Source organism: Nicotiana tabacum, chromosome 20 (assembly GCF_000715075.1).
Source record: "Nicotiana tabacum cultivar K326 chromosome 20, ASM71507v2, whole genome shotgun sequence".
Taxonomy (NCBI): Eukaryota; Viridiplantae; Streptophyta; class Magnoliopsida; order Solanales; family Solanaceae; genus Nicotiana; species Nicotiana tabacum.
This window is the reverse complement of record NC_134099.1, coordinates 150087666-150107410: the sequence shown is the minus strand read 5'-3', so window position 1 is coordinate 150107410 and position 19745 is coordinate 150087666.

Sequence of the window (19745 nt, the reverse complement as noted above, 5' to 3'; positions counted from 1 at the left end):
GAGTGTCGCGTTACGTCCAGGCCCAGGTTCGGGGCGTGACATAAACACTAACATTTCTGAATACAAATTGTAGTTTAAATGTAGTAAATTTGTTGAAAAAACTATAACGACCCGACCGGTCATTTTGAGCATTTGCACTTCGCTTGGTAGTTTGGGGGCATGAGTAGCTTTGTATGATGTGTTAGGACTTGTGTGCAAAATTTGTGTTCATTCCTAGTTGATTTGATATGTTTTAGCGTCAGTTTTTGAAAGTCGAAAGTTTGAAAGTTCATTAAGTTTGATTTGAGGTACATTTCATCGTTTCGACATTGTTATCTGTGTTTTGAGGCCTCGAGTAGGTCTGTAGTATGATATGGAACTTTTTGGTATGTTTAGACGGGGTCCCGAGGGGTTCAAGTGAGTTTCGGATAGGTTTGGGTTGTGTTGCGCTTGTTTTTCTTATGTTTCGACGTCGTTTCTTCAAGCGTAAATGGTACCACATTGAACAAATGAGCTCCGATGTTACGACTCTAAAACCGACCCGGTCGTGATGGCGCATATCGTGAAACTAGGCCAGCCGACACAACTCCCAAGTTAACCATTTATCAAAAAGAATCATTTTTAAGCCTTTAATTAAACATATGTTTCATAATGTAAGTCTAAATGAACAGTGCGAAAATAATATACAAGCCCAACATCGGGGTGTCACAAGGCACGAGCACCTACTAAGGTTTGAATACATCGAAAAGTCTAAAAATGTACTAAATACAGTCTAATGAAAACAAGAGGGAGAAAAAAAGCAATGTTGCGAATGCCGGCCAGCTACCTTGCTAAACTTCGATGACTCTGCTACTGAGCAATCAACACCCACTACCGGGTTCAGAAATACCTGAATCTGCACACAAGGTGTAGGGAGTAATGTAATTACTCTAACTCAGTAAGTAATAATGGTAAATGAAAGCTGAGCAGTAAGAAGACATGTAAAACACAGCGTAACACTACAGCAAATGCAGTACCTTTCCAAAAACAATACAGAAATCGATTTCTTCGTAAATCAAGCTCAGTTTCAGTAAAACCCTTTTAAAACAACTTTCAATGGTTTCAAACGAGTGATAAAAATAGTGAGTAAAAAAAATAGAAACGTAAACAGCCTCTCGGGCAAAACATGTACCATAAACTGCCCCCCCGGGCTACCTCACAATCACTCGTAATCAGCCCCTCGGGCACAATATGAATCAAGAACCGCCCCTCGGGCAATAACATGGAACAACATCAGCCCCTCAGGCTACATCACATCTCACACTAGGTACCCTTGCTCACTGGGGGTGTACAGACTCCGGCAGGGGCCCTTTACGGCCCAAGCGCAATATCAAGCCATCTCGTGGCATAATCAATAGGCTCTCGGCCTCATATTAAGCCACCTCATGGCATAACAACTCGGGCCCTCGGCCTTATAATCATAAATCAGTACAATTCTGCTGCGGCGTACAGCCCGATCCTATAACATCCTCACAATACAGGCTTTCGGGCTCACTCAGTCAGAAATCTCTCAAGCCACTCAAGCAACAGTAACACATGATGCTCAGCCCAAAATATCAGTTAAAATGTCAAAAACAGAGTAAAAATGGTTGAGATATGAAAACAGTAGATTATAGCATGACTGAGTACAAGTATAAAGTCAAAACAGTGAGGAATAACAGTAAAATCCCCTAAAGGTCCAAAACAGTTGGCACGGGGCCCAAATATGGCATTCAGCCCAAAACATGATGATAGCAAATAGTTTTTCAATCAAATACACAGTAAAACAGTCATTCGGGATGGACTAAGTCTCAATCCCCAACAGTGCACGACCCCACGCTCGTCATCTAGCATGTGCATCACCTCAATATAGCACAACAATGTAAAATCTAGGGTTTCATACCCTAAGGACAAACATTTACAATCATTACTTACCTCAATTCGGTCTAAAATCTAGCCCGCGATGCCTTTGCCTCTCGACTCGGCCTCCGAATGCTCCAAATCTAGCCAAAGTAGATTCATACCATCAAACATGCTAGAGGAACAAAGCCCACTCGAAAATATCTAATTTATACCAAAAATCCCGAAATTGACCAAACCCAGCCCCTGAGCTCATATCTCGGAATCCAATAGAAATTACATCAATAGAATGCTTATACTCTCACGAGTTCGTACATATCAAATACATCAAATGTCCATTCAAATCCCCAAAAGAGTTCTCAAACTTTTCTTCCATTTTTCCCCAATTTCCACTCTAATTTCTCAAATTAAATGATGAAATTCAAGACTAAATCATGGAATTAAACCAAATATGAGTGAAGAATACTTATCCTAATAGTTCCACTGAAAATCTCCTCAAATTTCACCTTCTCCCGAGCTCTCTAATGGTTTTTGTGATATTGGACTTAAACCCTCGATTTCCAAATATAATCTGTCTACCTAGATGTTTTTCTTTATCGCGAACGCGGTAGCTCCCTTGTGTTCGCGAAGCACACAGCTTCACTGACCAAAATTCCTTCTACGCAAATGCGATAACCCTCCCGCGAATTTGATGCATAACTTACTCACTTATTCGCAAACGCGACCTCTACTACGCGAATGCGTAGAACAATTGCCTTGGGGTCCCAGCTATTCCACTTCCTCAATGCGCACGCGACATAAACCTCGCGAACACGATGGCCATCGACCTCAGACCTTTGCGAATGCGGGACCATCTTCGCGAATGCGAAAGCCAACTCCCCTGCCTCACATCCTAATCTTTCACGAACGCGGGACATCTATCGCGAACGCGAAGGTCAAAAACCTGCAACACCAATAGCAGTTTTTCTACAACTTTTTCCAACATGAAATGATCCGTTTAACCACCCGAAACTCACCCGAGGCCCTCGGGACCTCAACCAAACATGCCAACATATCCCATAACATCATTCAAACTTATTCCAACCTTCGGAACGCTCAAGACAACATCAAAACACCAAAATCACATAGAATCCATGCCTAAGAATTCCAAAAACATCCAAATTCCTCTTTCGATCAAAACGTTTATTAAACCTCGTCCGAATGACCTGAAATTTTGCACACATATCAAAAATGACACAAAGGACCTATTCCAACTTCCAGAATTCCATTTCGACCCCTATATCAAAATCTTACCTATCAACCGGAAAACGCCAAAATCCCAATTTCGCCAATTCAAGCCTAAACCTTCCACAGACCTCCAAAATATATTCCGATCATGCTCCTAAGTCCCAAATCACCTAACGGAGCTAACCAAATCATAAAAATTCCAATCCGATATCGTATACTAACTAGTCAAAACTTGGTCAAACCTTTCAAATTTTAAGCTTCAAACTGAGAACTGTTCTTCCAAATTCATTCCGTTTACCCTGAAAATCAAAACGAATGATTTACATAAGTCATAATACATCACACGGGGCTAGTCATGCCCGAGAACTGGCGAGCAAAGTGCAAAATCTCAAAATGATCGGTCGGATCGTTACATCCGATTTCTGTTTTTATTAAAGCATTAGATCCGTATCGTAATTACGGAGCCATAGCAAAAACGAATCCTCAAATTTGGATATCGTATGAGGATTTTATGGTCATTTTACTAAGAATTGGGCTGACAGATTTTTCAGATTAATTACAAAACTGTCACTGCTGTGTATTTAAAAATCTACATTATTTTCAAATATTGAAACCAATATATCTCCTTCAATATAAGGTCAAATGGAGTGATTCAAGAGCCTAACTTGACTAAAATTTTATAAGAAATCCATTGGAGGTATCAAAAGTAAATTTCAAGATCTTTTGGCACAAAAATCAAGGCAGAATACTGTTAAAACGAGGGTATTGTGCATTTAACATATCTTTGAGTTGGGGAGCTCAGAATTGGGCAAATTTTCGAGATGATTTTTAGCATATAAATTGGGGTAAGTGTTCTCTATTCGGTTTTGGTTATATTTCATGTATCTAGGTTCGATTTTAGCTTTTGGTTGATGAATTTTAAAGAAGAAATTTGGGGTTTTAGCCTAAAGTTTCATCATATGAATTTTTAAGTTTTGAACACCGATTTGGAGTCGGATTTGAGTGAAACTAGTATAGTTGAACTCGTAATTGAATGATTGATGGATTTTGTGAGTTTTATCGGGTTCCGAGGTGCGGGCCCGGGTTGGGCTTTTTAGCCGATTTTGGGCTTTTGATTAAAGATTCGACCTTTTTCGATTGGGATTGGTTCCTTTAGCATTGTTTGATGTATTTAATTTGTGTTTGATTAGTTTCGAGCCATTCGGAGGTCGAAACACGTGTGATGAGATTCTTGGAGCTTCGCTTGACTTTCTCGGTGTTGGAATTGGCTTGTTTAAGATAAGTAACTCTTCTAAACTTAGTGTTGAGGGTATAACACCCCGAGTTATGTGCTATGTGATTGGTGTTGAGGTGACGCACATGATAGATGATGGGTGTGCAGGCGTGCACCCTGTGAATTGAGACACTATTGTTCCCAGGGCACTGAATAGTGGCCCTATTCTTGTTGATATCTGTATTTTCACTATGTGATTAAGTATCTGAGCTGTCAAATCATGATATATATCATGCTTAGGCTTTATGTTGTTATTGTTGGGACCCATAGTGGTCATTTCTTACTGTCATCTCATTGAATTCATTGATATTTCATATCAGTCACATTCATCTCTTTAATTCTTCCCATATCCTTTATTTTCATCTCTTTAATTCTAGTTGTTCAATTCCTTGTTGTTATTGCTTCCGCATTTACTTCTCAAATTCTTACTCTAATTTGGATTCCCGACCTAGTTGTTATCAAGTGGTATCAGAGCGGTTGTATCAAGATTTCGTTCTTGGTAAGTCTTGGGATTTCTTGAATACTAAGAGCAAAGAAAAGAAAAGAAAAGAAATAAAAATAAAAACGAAAATCAGTTTTTAGAACAAAAAATAAACTGCGTGCTCTCCGGGATATTTCTTTTGTATCTAATTTGTTACCAAAAATTAATAAAGGAAACAAGAAGAGGGGATCCTAGATTTTCTTACTCTTTCTAATCTAAACATACAATCCTTTCCTTTTGTTCGCGTCATGTTTCAACCGAGCCTAATAGTTCTAGGATTTGGTTTTTCTTTCATTAGTTCCCCAAAAATCTGAATTTTACTACTAAGAACTTCATACGAGTTGGTTTAACTATAAATCTACAAAGTATTTTGTTCAAAGGTTATTTCGAGAGAAAAGAAAGGGTAAAGTGTGTGAGAGAACAATTGAAAAAAACAAACAAAGAAGCCAAATTTGAGAGATACATATTTCCTTTAATCTATGTCAAGATATCTCAAATAGGTAGTTGCAGTGGAAGGAGTAGATCTATGACTCAACAACTTGAAAGGTCGATATTACAATATATCGAATGGAAAGAAGACAATGGTAAAGTTATTTTTCAAACAAGAGCTAAAGTGATGTCTACAATTTATACCCTTAGAATTGACAAAGCATTTAACTATAACTTAATTAGCACTTATATGGTTGAGAAATTGAACTTGCCTTGTGTTGAACATATTGATCCCTACATGTTGAAAGGAGTAAAGGTAGATAAAAGAGTGTTATTACCATTCTCTATTGGAAGGTATGAGGATGTGATTTGGTGTGATGTCATTCCCATGAATCGTTTTCATATCTTGTTGGGAAGGCCATGGAATATCTATAGAAGTGCTTCATATAGTATCGAAAAAAATAGATACTCTTTTGAGGTTAATGGAAAGAAACTCAGTCTTGGACTTTTGACTCCCTCACAAATTTGTGCAGATGAAAAGATTGTTAAAAAGAATATGGAAAAATACGAGAGAGAAAAGAATGAGAGGAGTAAGGGAGTGCATGTTGACATTCCAAGAGAGGAAAAAGGAGAGGTTTCTTGAGTAAAAAGAGTGGGATGTCAAGTGAGGTAAACAATGATCTTGAGAAAAAATAAAAGAGAGAAAGCAATAAGAGAAACAAAGTCTGTGAGGTAGAGAGAGAAAAACAAGAGAGATTGAGTGAAGGAAAAGAACTCTTTAGTGAGATAAAAGAGGCTAAGGGTGAGGAAAACATTAGTCTTGCGATAAAAGCCAAAGAGAGTGTAAGCAAGAAAAAAGTTTCTTTACTTCCTAACCCATTAACTCTTTCTTGTTTTAGTTCTTGTGATTTTGTGCAGCCACGTGATAAAATACCTTTTGAAAGGAGTGGTGAGGCGCAAGAGATGGTGGCAAAAGATCCAATTGGATTCCAACATAAATTCGGCAATATCAATTCTTGTTGGATGGTGGAAGACAAAAGCTTGATTAAATTCTTTGTTATTAAACCTTTTGACTATTTCGATTCTTATTTACAGGGTTATGACATGGAGTTGCCTAAAAGCATTGCTAAGGTGGAGCCATTGCATAAAAGAATACAAGGTGATGATGTTCCATTGGTAAATAAGTCCAAGTATGGTATGTATAATTGGTTTATTTGCATTCTTGGTCTTTCTAGAACACCTAAGGTATTTTTGGAGGTAATGAATTACACTCTTATTTCTTATATTGGTGACTTTATAATTTTTATAGATGATGATATTTTGATGCACATCAAGTCATTAACTATAATATCTAAGTTAATGTGTAAGAGTAATTCGCTTCCTTTTGAAATTGTGTATGACATAGATGATTACTTATTCCAACTTGGTGGAAAGAGGCATGGAATTTCTGAGAAGAGGCTTGCGAATGAGTTAAATATTTCTTCTTATCTTATTCAAGTGGCTAATGAGTTTTCATGTGCTAAAGTGCTAGAATGTGATCTTTGTTATGTGATGGGGAGTCATTCTTCAAGTCATGTTCATTGTAAGCTTGTAAAAGTATTTGTTTCTAGTAAAGAGGATATGCATGATTGTTGTAATACTGGTGATCAAATACTCTTTCATGTAGAGGAATCCATGAGATTTGTAATTGTAGTTAGTAGTCTATATCATGAATGTATCTTGTTTGATAAATGTGGTAAAGGTACTTATATTAAATGGATGTGTAGTCACTCTTTTATAATTTCTTTGTCATGTATACTCATGGACTGACGTACCGACAAGATCGAATTGCAAGTTCCATTGCATGGTGCATCTAAGAGAGGTTTTTATTATATTAATCTAGGTAGACATAAATTTTATTGGGATGATGATGTCCATCTGCTTTATAAGGGAGTATTTATACCTATTAGGATTGATTGGGTTAAATGGACACATTGTCACTATCTTATTTTATTCCTACTATTTTTCAGATTAGTGGATACCATTTACTAGTGCGTGTTTTCTTTTTCTTGCAAGGTCGAAATTCGAGGACGAATTTTCTTCAAGAAGAGGGGAATGATAGCATCCTAGGAAGCTCAACTCTATTCAAGGACAAGGATGAAGCTTTTGAATCTCAAAGATGGCCTTTAATAAGATGTCAAGCTAAAGAATTACAAAACAAGATCATTAGACTTCAAGTGCAAATGAAGAAGTTATTAATTGGGAGGAAGAGCTCAAGGATAAAGGATGTGAATTGGCTAGGTGATAGCATCAAGGACAAGGATAGAGTTTTGGAAGCTCCAAGGCCATATACAAAATCTCAAGATAAAGAGTTGCAAACTAAGGTTGCTAGACTTCAATGGCAAATAAAGAAGCTTTTAATTGTAGAGGAAGAGCTCAAGGCCAAAGGAGATGAATTATCCAAATTTTACAATTATATGGTGGTCCAAATTGAAGTCCAAGAGGAGGAAGATTGGGTTACCAAATCAGCCCTTGAAGTCCACCAATAGGGCTCAAAATGACCTTAAAAGAGGTCCAAAAGGGGGTGTTTCAAAAGGATCCCAATTGGAGTCCAAACCAATGGCCCAAACTAATAGTTTTAAGGCCCAAATCTGCCCCAAAAGGATTTGGCCGCCCCCCACTCCCACTTAATTTTGATGGCTTTTGTTACCCCTTAGGAGCCACCTACCTAAGTTTGATGGCTATTGTGACCCCTAGCAACCCCCTACCTAATTTAGATGACTTTTTAGCAACCCCCTACATTATTTTAAGTGCTTTTAACTCCTATAAATAAGGATTTCTTCTCATTCATAAGACACAACATTTATTGATTAAGTATATCATACTTTGAGAGTTCTTTTGAACCTCTGTTACTTGTGCTTTGAGATTTATCTTTTAACCTTTACTAGTTCTTAGTTCAAGGTAGTAAGATTACTTCTCTTTTATGATATCTTTGATTCCTTTATGGTATTCTTAGAAGGCGATTAATACTAGTTATTAATTGTTGTCTCAAGTTACTCATAAAGTGGTCAAGATCCGAATCTATTGTTTTGGTTTGCTTTTTAAGTAAAGGTGTTTGATTTCTTCCATAAATCAAGATGTTGTTACTTTGATCTTGTCAAGGCTATAGATCATGCGTTCTTGGAAGTTCTTGGAATTCTTTCCTTGAATTCTTCTCATATCCTTTATTTTCATCTCTTTAATTCTAGTTGTTCAATTCATTGTTGTTATTGCTTCCGCATTTACTTCTCAAATTCTTACACTAATTTGGATTCCCGGCCTAGTTGTTATCAGCTATGAACTGCTATTGGTTATTGGTGTTGGACCCGACCTATATTCCAGGTCGTCACTACTTTCAACCTGAGGTTAGGTTTGTTACTTTTTGATTACATGGGGCCGGTTGTACTCATACTGCACTTCCTACATATTGAGTGCAGATCTCGAATGTTGATACTACTACAATCGATAGTTGATAGATTTGAAGGCGTACTTGTGTTCCTGTTGCGGCTGCCTCTTATTCACGGTAGCCTTAGATACAAAATTCTATTTATGTACTTTTCAAATAAAAGATGTATTTTTTTCATAACAGTTTTGTAAACTCTATTCTTAGAAGCTCATGATTTGTACTACCTATCCTTGGGAAATATAATAGATCTAGATAATTTATTTACGTTTAATCGACTTATTAACATTATTGAGGTTGGATAGTGATAAGTTGGCTTATCTAGCAGGTTGGGTTAGGTGCCATCACGACTAGTGGATTTTAGGTCGTGACAGATTGGTATCAAAGCTCTAGGTTCATAGGTTCTACAAGTTATGAGCAAGTGTCTAGTAGAGTCTTACAGATCGGTATGATGACGTCCATACCTATTTTCTCGTGCGATATTGATTCAGCTTGAAGCGTAACTCTTTAAATTCCTTCCACGCATTCGTATGCATATATGGTCACTCGATATCAGTTGTACATCGACGGCTTGTGATTCTATGGAAGAGGTGCGAGATGTAATTTTGGTATGCTGATGATAGGCCAATCTAGAGGACTTGATGTCGGGTTTTGACTGTAGTTTGAGCATAGAGGTGTTGATTGTGTCAGCACGCGCTTTTGGACTTATATGTCTAGTAGTATCCCTATTAGTGGAATTTGTGGTTGGATGGCTATGTGATGAGTATGATGTGACTGTGTGATGTGTTCATATGATTTGAATTTGATGAGAAGGGTCTGCTTGAGGTGTAGAAAGAACTATTTGGTATTTGATTTCCATCTTGATTTGAGGTATAGCCCCGAGTTATGGGTATGTTGAAGGATATTTTCATATTGTTTAGTTGATGAGTGAAGTATATCTCATGTCGTGATATAAGTTCAGACTGAGGAAGATTAAGTGATTGCGTAATGTTTATGATTGTAGAAGGGTATAGAGAGAGGTCAGCATTGAGGCAAAGCATGTAGGTTATCTCCTGCGGGGTGTCCTGAGGTTTGTGTGATCTCTATATTGTTGTTGAGAGTTCTCTTTTACCGGTGAAATATATGTGTTGCAATTTGAGTTTGGATCGCTTAGAGAGTGGGCTTGACTATTACAAGGGTGAATGTGATATTTTGTAGATGGTTTGTGTTGCATGAGCTTATGAAGGATTTAGTTGAATCTCACTATGATATTATGGCAGTAACAGAGTATAGGAATTGGGAGTTATGGTGTGTTTGGATCTATGGCTTTGAGCCAAGTGGGGGAGTCCGCTATTGATAAGTTGATTTCACGGTTATGTGTTGTATTAGTTTCAGTTTGAGGTATACTTGTGAATGAGTTATATTCTGCAGAGGGTGAGATCACAGATGACTTGAGTAAAGGAAATTCTGGGTAAACTTTATCAGTATATGAGAATCACGGAACAATTTGAGTTGTTATTGGTGAAGTATGTAATGTGTATGGAGCAGGAATTTATTTGGTTGTGTTAAGGTGAAGTTACTTCCTTGGGTGTTGGAGTGCTAATGGGGCACCGGTCGTTCGGTTCATTTGGTTAGTCTAATTGAGATTTAAGCAGAGTGGAAGACTTTCGAGAATGGTTCAAATGAATTCAAGATTTGAGTGTGGTAATTGGGAATCTTCAGGATGTGTAGTTGGCTAGAAATTGAGATTCATATTGGAGGATGTCAGGACTTATGGCATTTCTATATCATTATGGATTCTACATATTAGTATCAAGAAAGCGAAGGTAATGGATTTAGATTTGCAGAAGGTCTCTTCAGAGTGGGTATCTCAGTTGTGGTACTTTTGGGGTGATTAAGAGAGCATTCAGCGGCTTATGAGCCTTAGAGTAGTGTGGTTTATGCTAGGGTCACGTGTGGTGTGTCTTGGTTGAGGATTGTGGTATTATGGCAAGAAGAAGTATCAATTTGAAGGTAATTCAGAAGGAACTAGGATAAATAGGACAGCTTTGGATCGGCGTGGTAATGGATGCGATTGGCTCTTTTGGTCCTTATGAGGTAGTGAGTTTCGATAGGTGTTTTGTGGCGGTACTCTTGGGTTTTGGTGGCCTGCGTGGCTTGGTTGAGTTAGAGATTCAGTTTTGATGGTTTGGTTATGTGCAAAAGGGATTCGGAGAGTTCTCGATGGTTTCTACCACGGTTTGAGATGTATATTTTCTACTGGTGTGAGAAGCATGTGATGTATAGTGATTTTCTCCAGATAAATCAAATGTAAAGTTCTTGGCTAATTGAGTGAGTAGTTGCTTGTGACTCGGAGTGTATTACGAAGTTCTCATATTTTTTGTATGATGCAATAGTATATTCAGTGTGTTGTGTAAGATTGAGATTTGCATGTGTAAGATCATGGTTCAGTTTTGAAGGGGAGGTCATGAGTCCTTAGGCAATATAGACAGTTTCAGATGACTAGGTAAATAACATTACTATTTGGTATGGCTTGATGGGAGCATACATTTCAGAAGGGGGATGTGTTTTGATTTATGGATACTTCATTGGTATTGCGGCACTCTCCTAGTTGATCGATTGCTGATGTTCAAATTTTGCTTTGTGGCACAGAAGAATTATAGAAGTATTCCTCGCAGGATAATAGTATATGAGAGATGTGTTAGACATTAAGGCGGTGGAGTTGGGATCAGATATGGTAATTCATGTGTTCTATGGATTTGGAGACTAGGAGCTCTCAGGAGCAGATTGTTGCATGGTTGTGGACTGTGAAAATGTGGCCAAAGCTAGTCAGAGGATAGTATGTGTTATGATTCACTCATTGTGGACTTTCGGAGGGTTAATTATCTATTGTGGGTGACGAGAGTTGCTTTGGGGTTCATTGGTAGGCCTGATATGGATGTGTGTTCTACACCGTGTCGGATTGGTTGGCTCCATATGGTTATTGTTGAGGGAAGTTCCATTCGGTTGTTGTTAAGCTTATTCGTATTCTGAGATGATCTGTGAGTTACTCTTCTATGCTACGGAGGGTTGTGATTCGTCGGTTATATGCACGTATGGTGCGGTTCTATGTGGGCTTCATATCGGGATTTGAGCGGGATGAGTATTTGGGTATTGCATGATTGATAGTGCGCTGGTTATGTCCTTTTCGGGTCGGTATTGTGTTATTTTCTCTCCATGGTTCTTAGCACGGTGTTGTGATAGTACTTGTTAAGCTGGAAGGACAGTCCTCTCGTTTGAGGCATTTCAGGATTGAGTACATTTAGAATGTTGCTATTTGGTGCACGGGTTGCACGGTTTGTGGCTTTAAGTTGTATTAATGTTCCATGTCACTAGAGTGATTATGTTAGATGGGATAAGGTCATCGTACCTAGAATGGGTGCTATCGGATCAGACTGCAGTATATTTGGAAGGATATTGATGCTGATCGACTTAGAAATTTGTTATAGTTCTTATCAAAGGAGAGGGAGTTCCACAAAGTGTTGGTCTGAAGAATGGTTATGAGTTTATGCATGTTTCTTTCATCGTTGGCGGTATATGAAGGTGTTAGAATGAGGTTTTGTTTGATAAGAGGTTTATTACCGGTATTGGATTGTTTTGAGCAGCTATTGTGATTAGAAGTTATCGCTATAAGTGTTTGAGTTATATGGTATATCATGTGATTTCATCGTGAGTTATGGCTATGGCTTGATACAACTTGTTCAGACTTATATAGTGTGTAGATGCAAGATTTTGATCTTATAGAAAATTTCAGATGTTGGAAATTGGGTTCTAAGACTTATGGGCTAGGTTGGATTAAGAAACTTTAGTCATGTTATGTTATCAGATCTATATGGGATAGGGTGACGTGGGATCACCCCCGGGTATGTGCGTAGTGAGGTTACATGGCGATTTGATGGCTTTTGAAACAACTATAGGCACGTTCGAGGACAAACGTATATTTAAGTGGGGGAGCACTTCGCTTGGTAGTTTGGGGGCACGAATAGCTCTGTATGATGTGTTAGGACTTGTGTGCAAAATTTGGTTTCATTCCGAGTTGATTTGATATGTTTCGGCGTGAGTTTTTGAAAGTCGAAAGTTCATTAAGTTTGATTTGAGGTGCATTTCATCATTTCGATATTGTTATGTGTTTTTTGAGACCTCGAGTAGGTCCGTATTATGATATAGAACTTTTTGGTATGTTTAGACGGGGTCCCGAGGGGCTCAAGTGAGTTTCGAATAGGTTTGGGCTGTATTGCGCTCATTTTTCTTATGTTTCGACGTTGTTTCTTCAAGCATAAATGGTATCACATTGAACAAATTACCTTCGATTTCTGTTTTTATTGAAGCATTAGCTCCGTATCGTAATTATGGAGCCATAGCAAAAAGAATCATCAAATTTGGACATCGTATGAGGATTTTATGATCATTTTACTAAGAATTGGGCTGCTAAATTTTTCAGATTAATTACGAAATTGTCACTGCTGCGTATTTAAAAATCTGCACTATTTTCAAATATTAAAACCAACATATCTACTTCAATATAAGGTCAAATGGAGTTATTCAAGAGCCTAACTTGACTAAAATTTCACAAGGAATCCATTGGAGGTATTTGGCACAAAAAACGAGGCAGTACTGTATTAAAATGAGGGTTTTGTGCATTTAACATATTTTTGAGTTGGGGAGCTCAAAATTGGGCAAATTTTCAAGGTGATTTTCAACATATAAATTAGTGTAAGTGTTCTCTACTCGATTTTGGTTATATTTCTTGAATCTATTTTCGATTTTAGCTTTTGGTTGATGAATTTTAAAGAAGAAATTGGGGGTTTTGGCCTAAAGTTTCATAATATGAATTTTTCAATTTTGAACACCGATTTGGAGTCAGATTTGAGTGAAACTAGTATGGTTGAACTCGTAATTGAATGGGTTGACGGATTTTGTGAGTTTTGTTAGATTGTGAGGTGTGGGCCCGGGTTGGGCTTTTTGGCCGATTTTGGGCTTTTGATTAAAGATTTGACCTTTTTCGATTGGGTTTGGTTCCTTTAGCATTGTATGATGTATTTGAGTTGTCTTTGATTAGTTTCGAGCCATTTGAAGGTCGAAACGCGCGTGATGGGATTCTTGGAGCATCTCTTGACTTGCTCGGTGTCGGAATTGGCTTGTTTAAGATAAGTAACTCTTCTAAACTTAGTGCTGAGGGTATAAAACCCTGAATTATGTGCTATGTGATTGGTGTTGAGGTGATGCACATGCTAGGTGACGGGCGTATGGGCGTGCACCCTATGAATTGAGACTCTGTTGTTCCCCGAGCACTGAATAGTGGCCCTATTCTGGTTGATATCTATATTTTCACTATGTGATTAAGTATCTGAGCTGTCAAATCATGCTATATATCTTGCTTAGGCTTTATGTTGTTATTCTTGGGACCCATAGCAGTCATTTATTGCCGTCATCTTATTGAATTCATTGATATTTCATACTCAGTCACATTCATGTATCCATATCATATCTCAGTCTTAGTTGTTACTTATTGATACATCATATCATTGTTCCGGGTCAGTTTTTATGACATTGTGAGCCCGTGGGTAAAACTGGAGAGATTGATGACTGAGTAAGGCCGAGAGCCTGATTATGAGTGTCACGACCCAAAATATACTAAAGGTTGTGATAGAGCCGGACACCGCTGTTAGGCAAGCTAATCAAAATACTTAATTAAATTCTCGTTTTAATAATTTTAAAAACTATGATTTTCCTTCAATTTTACCAGTAAAAGGTAATCGTTTCAAATCAAATATAAATGTTAAGAAGTTAATACAAGATACCATATAATCATCCCAGAACCCGATTTCACAAGTGCATGAGCATTTACTAGGGAATGAAATAAAATACAGTAACTGTCAGGAATACAAAATGGACATAAATGGAAATACAATTCAATACTCTGAAGGAGACTATGCTGGCTATGGGTCGTCTCGATAAATGCAGCTCACCTAAGTCTCCGTATCAACCATGTCGCTATGCCACTAAGCCACTAGCCACACATGAACCTGTGCAACAAAAATGCACAGCAAGTGTAGTATGAGTATGAAAATAATGTGTACCCAGTAAGTATCCCGTCTAATCTCGAAGTATGAAGAAGTAGAGATGAGGGGTCGACTTTGACACTTACTGGTGGTCCAATAATAATATACCAATAATATAGTAAATCGTGAATTTTCATAAAGATGGCTGTAACTCAATAGCATGAACCAAGTAAGCAATTCTTTCATTAGTAGGAGATTTCCAAATTCATTTTTTTCCATCATTTATACATGTATCTCAAGTCAGGGAGAGCAAATATCAACATCTATAAATCCCAAGGCAAGAAATACAAGCATGCACATATCATGTCGAGGTAGTACGGCCCGATCCAACATAAATGTAAAATGTGCACTACTGAGGGTCGAACGGCGCGAACCATAGATGCATCTATTACCCCACTCGCGAATCATACATGCGACGCGGTCAACATAAATAAACAAACACCCCGTTCGTGAATCATACATGCGATGCGGGCACACATAGATACACACATTCAAACAACCAATTAAGAATTTATCGGGGAACATTTATCCAAATGAAAGCCAATTCTCCTTTAACGATTTAAGAAAATGAAGTTTAATCCCTTTTTTGAAATTCATTTACCAATTCGATAGGATTTAAGCAATTCAACTGTCAATAAGATTACAAATATTCCAAGTATAGCATGTTTTTGGGTCCTAGACTATCCGGATTTAGACATAATAGTAGCTACGCACGGACTCTCGTCACCTCGTGCGTACTTAGCCCTCACAAATAGGAGCACATAACCAATTATTTTACCTATGGGGAAAATTCTCTCTTACAAGGTTAGAAAGGAGACTCACCTTGCTCCGAAGATCCACAACCGACATTCCACACCCTTCCGGAGACTCAAATTGATGCTAAATGCTCCAAAACTAGCCAATAATTATGCAAATCCATTAGTATATGTTCTATTACTCATTACAATCCAATTTATAAAAATTTCTAATCCCGATCGAAAAGTTGACAAAATTGCCCTCAGGCCCACATGCCCGGATTCAGAAATTTTTCGAAAATAAAGTTTACCCATAACCTCACGAACTCAAATATATAATTTACTCTCAATTTCATGCCCAAAATCGTGGTCAAAATCCAAAAATACCAATCCTAGATCTTTCCACCAAAAATCCAAGTTTCTACAAATTTTTCTTGCTCAAATCCGTAATAATATCATGTATTTAACTCACAAGGGGTGGAATTGACTTACCTCATGTTTGATGACGAAAATGGCACCTCAAAGTTACTCCAAAATCGGCTCCAGTGGAAGAAATGGGGTTGAAATGAACCCAACCCCTGACTTAAAAGAACCTTACTGCCTCCAGCATTTCCGCACATGCGGTCACTTGACCGCTTCTGCGGTCCCGCAGGTGCGACCCACTACCCGCTTCTGCGATTTTCTCACCAGGCTGCCCTTTCCGCTTCTGTGCCTCAACCACCGCAGGTGCGGTCCCGCTATGTGGCTACATGACCGCATCTGCGATCTCTTCACTTCTGGACCAGCACCGCATCTGCGTCCCTCCTAGCCGCTTCTGCTACTCTGCACCTGCGGCCAAAGCCTCGCAGGTGTGGTTACACCAGATACCAGCTGCTTCAGTCCTTCTTCAAATTCCAACTTTGATCCATGAACCATCTGGAATCCACCCGAGGCCTCCGGACCCCAACCAATCATACCAACCAGTCCCAAAACATAATGCGGACCTGCTCGAGGTCTCAAATCACATCAAACAATGCTAAAATCACGAATCACACCCCAAATCAAACTTGATGAACTTGAGAAATTCAAACTTCAACATTCGATGTCGAAACCTATCAAATCACATCCGATTGACCTCAAGTTTTGCACACAAGTCATATCTGATGTTACAGACCTACTCCAACTTTCAGAATCGGATTTCGACCCCGATATCAAAAAGTCCACTTCCGGTTATACTTCTCAAAAACCTTCAAATTTCTATCTTTAGCCAAATGACTCCAAAATGACCCATAAACCTCCGAATTCACTTCCGATAGCGCTCCCAACACCAGAATCACTATACGGAGCTATTCCCTGACTCGGAATCCCAAATGGACATTAATAACACTGAGATGCACTTTAACCCAAACTTATGAAATTCTTCCAAAAATGCTAACTTCCATAATAGGTGCCGAAATGCTCCCGGGTCTACCAAAACCTGATCCGGACATACGCCCAAGTCCAAAATTATCATACGAACCTGCTGGAACCTTTGAATCCCGAATCCAAAGTCGTTTACTCAAAAATTCAATCTTAGTCAATTCTTCCAACTTAACGCTTTCGAAATGAGAATTATTTTTCCAAATCAACTCCGAACTTCCTAGAATTCAGTTCCGACCATGCGTATAAGTTATAATACCTGAAGTGAAGTTGCTCATGGCCTCAAACTACTGAACGACGTTCTAGATCTCGAAATGACCGGTCGGGTCGTTACAATGTTTGATAGTTATGGGATCGGGCTGCACGCCGCAGCTGTTATATTGATGATTATGATAGCGCATGAGCTGTAGGAGCCCCTCCGGAGTCTGTAACACACCCCTAGTGAGCGCGGATGATATTACATTGAGGGATGGATCTTCCCTGGACATGAATCTTGTTCGAAGCATTTATATACCTGGAGATGGATCTTCTCCATGGGGCCGGATTGGCCTTTCTCGATACTGAGTGACTGATGGTTAGTGATGTATATATTCTGGGATAGATCTTTCCTGGGCCAAACGGGCCATATACAGTACCGAGTGGTTGAGCATGATGAGTGGAAAGTGTGAGACAGTGAGATTGAGTACTCTGAGAGTGTGAGTGCATGATTCATCTTTGACATACGTGGCATTGGCATGCATACAGACATACAGGCATAGAGATGTATTTTTCCTCATGTTGTACGGTATCACATCATTCATGACTTTTACACACATTGATATGTGGTATATAGAGGTATTTCACACTTGATATCTAGAAGGAGAATGAAACATCTTATTTATTATGAAAAGGATTTTAGAAAAATTACAATTTTCAAACTATCTCATATTTCATGATGTTTTCGGTAAAGAATTTAGGTTTTCCACTGATATTCTTGAAAGGCGGGCTATTTTTGGAAAAATATGAAAAGATTGAGTATTCTATCTCTGAGATGCTTCTTTACGTACTTGCTTTACACTGCTATGAACTGCTATTGGTTATTAATATTGGACCCAACCTATGTTCCAGCTCGTCACTAATTTCAACCTGAGGTTAGGTTTGTTACTTTTTGAGTACATGGGGTCGGTTGTACTTATACTGCACTTCCTGCACATTGCGTGCAGATCCTAGATGCTGATGATGCTACGATCGATAGTTGATGGATTTGAAGGCGTACTTGTGTTCCTGCTGCGGCTGCCTCTTGTTCACGGTAGCCTTAGATACAAAATTCTGTTTATGTACTTTTCAAACAGAAGATGTATTTTCTTCATAACAGCTTTGTAAACTCTATTCTTAGAAACTCATGATTTGTACTACCCATCTTTGGGAAATATAATAGATCTAGATAATTTATTTACATTTAGTTGACTTATTAACATTATTGAGGTTGGATAGTGATTAGTTGGCTTACCTAATGGTTGGGTTAGGCACCATCACGACTAGTGAATTTTAGGTCGTGACAATAACAGCTAAGTTTATTAGGAAACGTGATGATAACATGTACTAACTCATACCTGTATTCTCTTCATCAATTGCCCAAATCAACACGTACAGGAACATTCTCATTAATTTCTATATCATTCATATGTCATGTATCTAAGAAACTCATTTGTATTATAATGTACATTAGTTGATACAATTTTAGGCAAGGTAGGTATATTGTAGACATCTACATAGATATGTAAATCTGTATAGATATAGTGTAGACATAATGTAGATATGTCTAGACATATTGTAGATATAATGTAGATGTATTGTATATAATGTAGATATGTTGTACATACCTTGTTACTGCTGCTGGCATGCGTTGGTTTATCACTACTGCACGGAAAATGTTAATTATTCTTTTCTTTTGATTGCTCGGCAATTTTTGTAGAACTCTCAGTAAACTGCAGGCTTTAAATTTGTTAGGATATATACTTTATGAACGATAATATAAACTTAGAGGTGATAAAAATTGTTCTGTTAAATGAATATATTTCAAATATTACCTTGGCATCAATGTTATCCTTTTGACTATTTATCGCCTGCAAAGCAGCCTTGATTGAGTCATTGAGTAGCTTACGAATGCTACCTAGTTCTTCAAAAATATCTGTCTTGAAAGATCCAAGATCTAAATCAACCTACATATTAAAATATAGAGAGTTCTTAATTTTTTAATTTGTTTCAGAATATCTTTCTTGTCCTCTATTCCAATTGACTGCTTGTGTCCCGATGGAGATGCATCATCTTTCGGAGCCTCGAACTTGGTTTTAACTTCTTCAAGTATGTATTCAACTTTATCAGGCAAAGACATTCTAGAAAGCTCTTCTGGTGCTTTAATTATGTTGGTGAACTGAGTGAAAAAACGAAATGAGCTTGACTTAGACATAACATGTAGGAAAGTTGTAGATAATTTGTATTAAATTGTGTGCTCATAAGTAAAAACCATTTACCTTGATCCATGTTGGTTTGAGCATTCTATATTCAATTGCAGATAACCATATCTTGTCCTTACTAGCTGACCAGCTAAGTATGCGAGGGATAGAATTAGCAACCCTTGTAGCTATATCAATGTTGACGGTAGAGCAACACTCATACAACCATATTTGCATAGCTAGTTCAAATCATCGAATGAGATAAGAATGAACAGAAGGATTGAGCTTGTGCCTAACGGACTGAAGCAACTGTTTGTAAGAATCAATACCCCATACGTAGTTTGCATATTGTCCCGAGTCCACCAAATAAAACTTAAAATGGTCTACCAACCCTGCATTGTCTTTGTCTA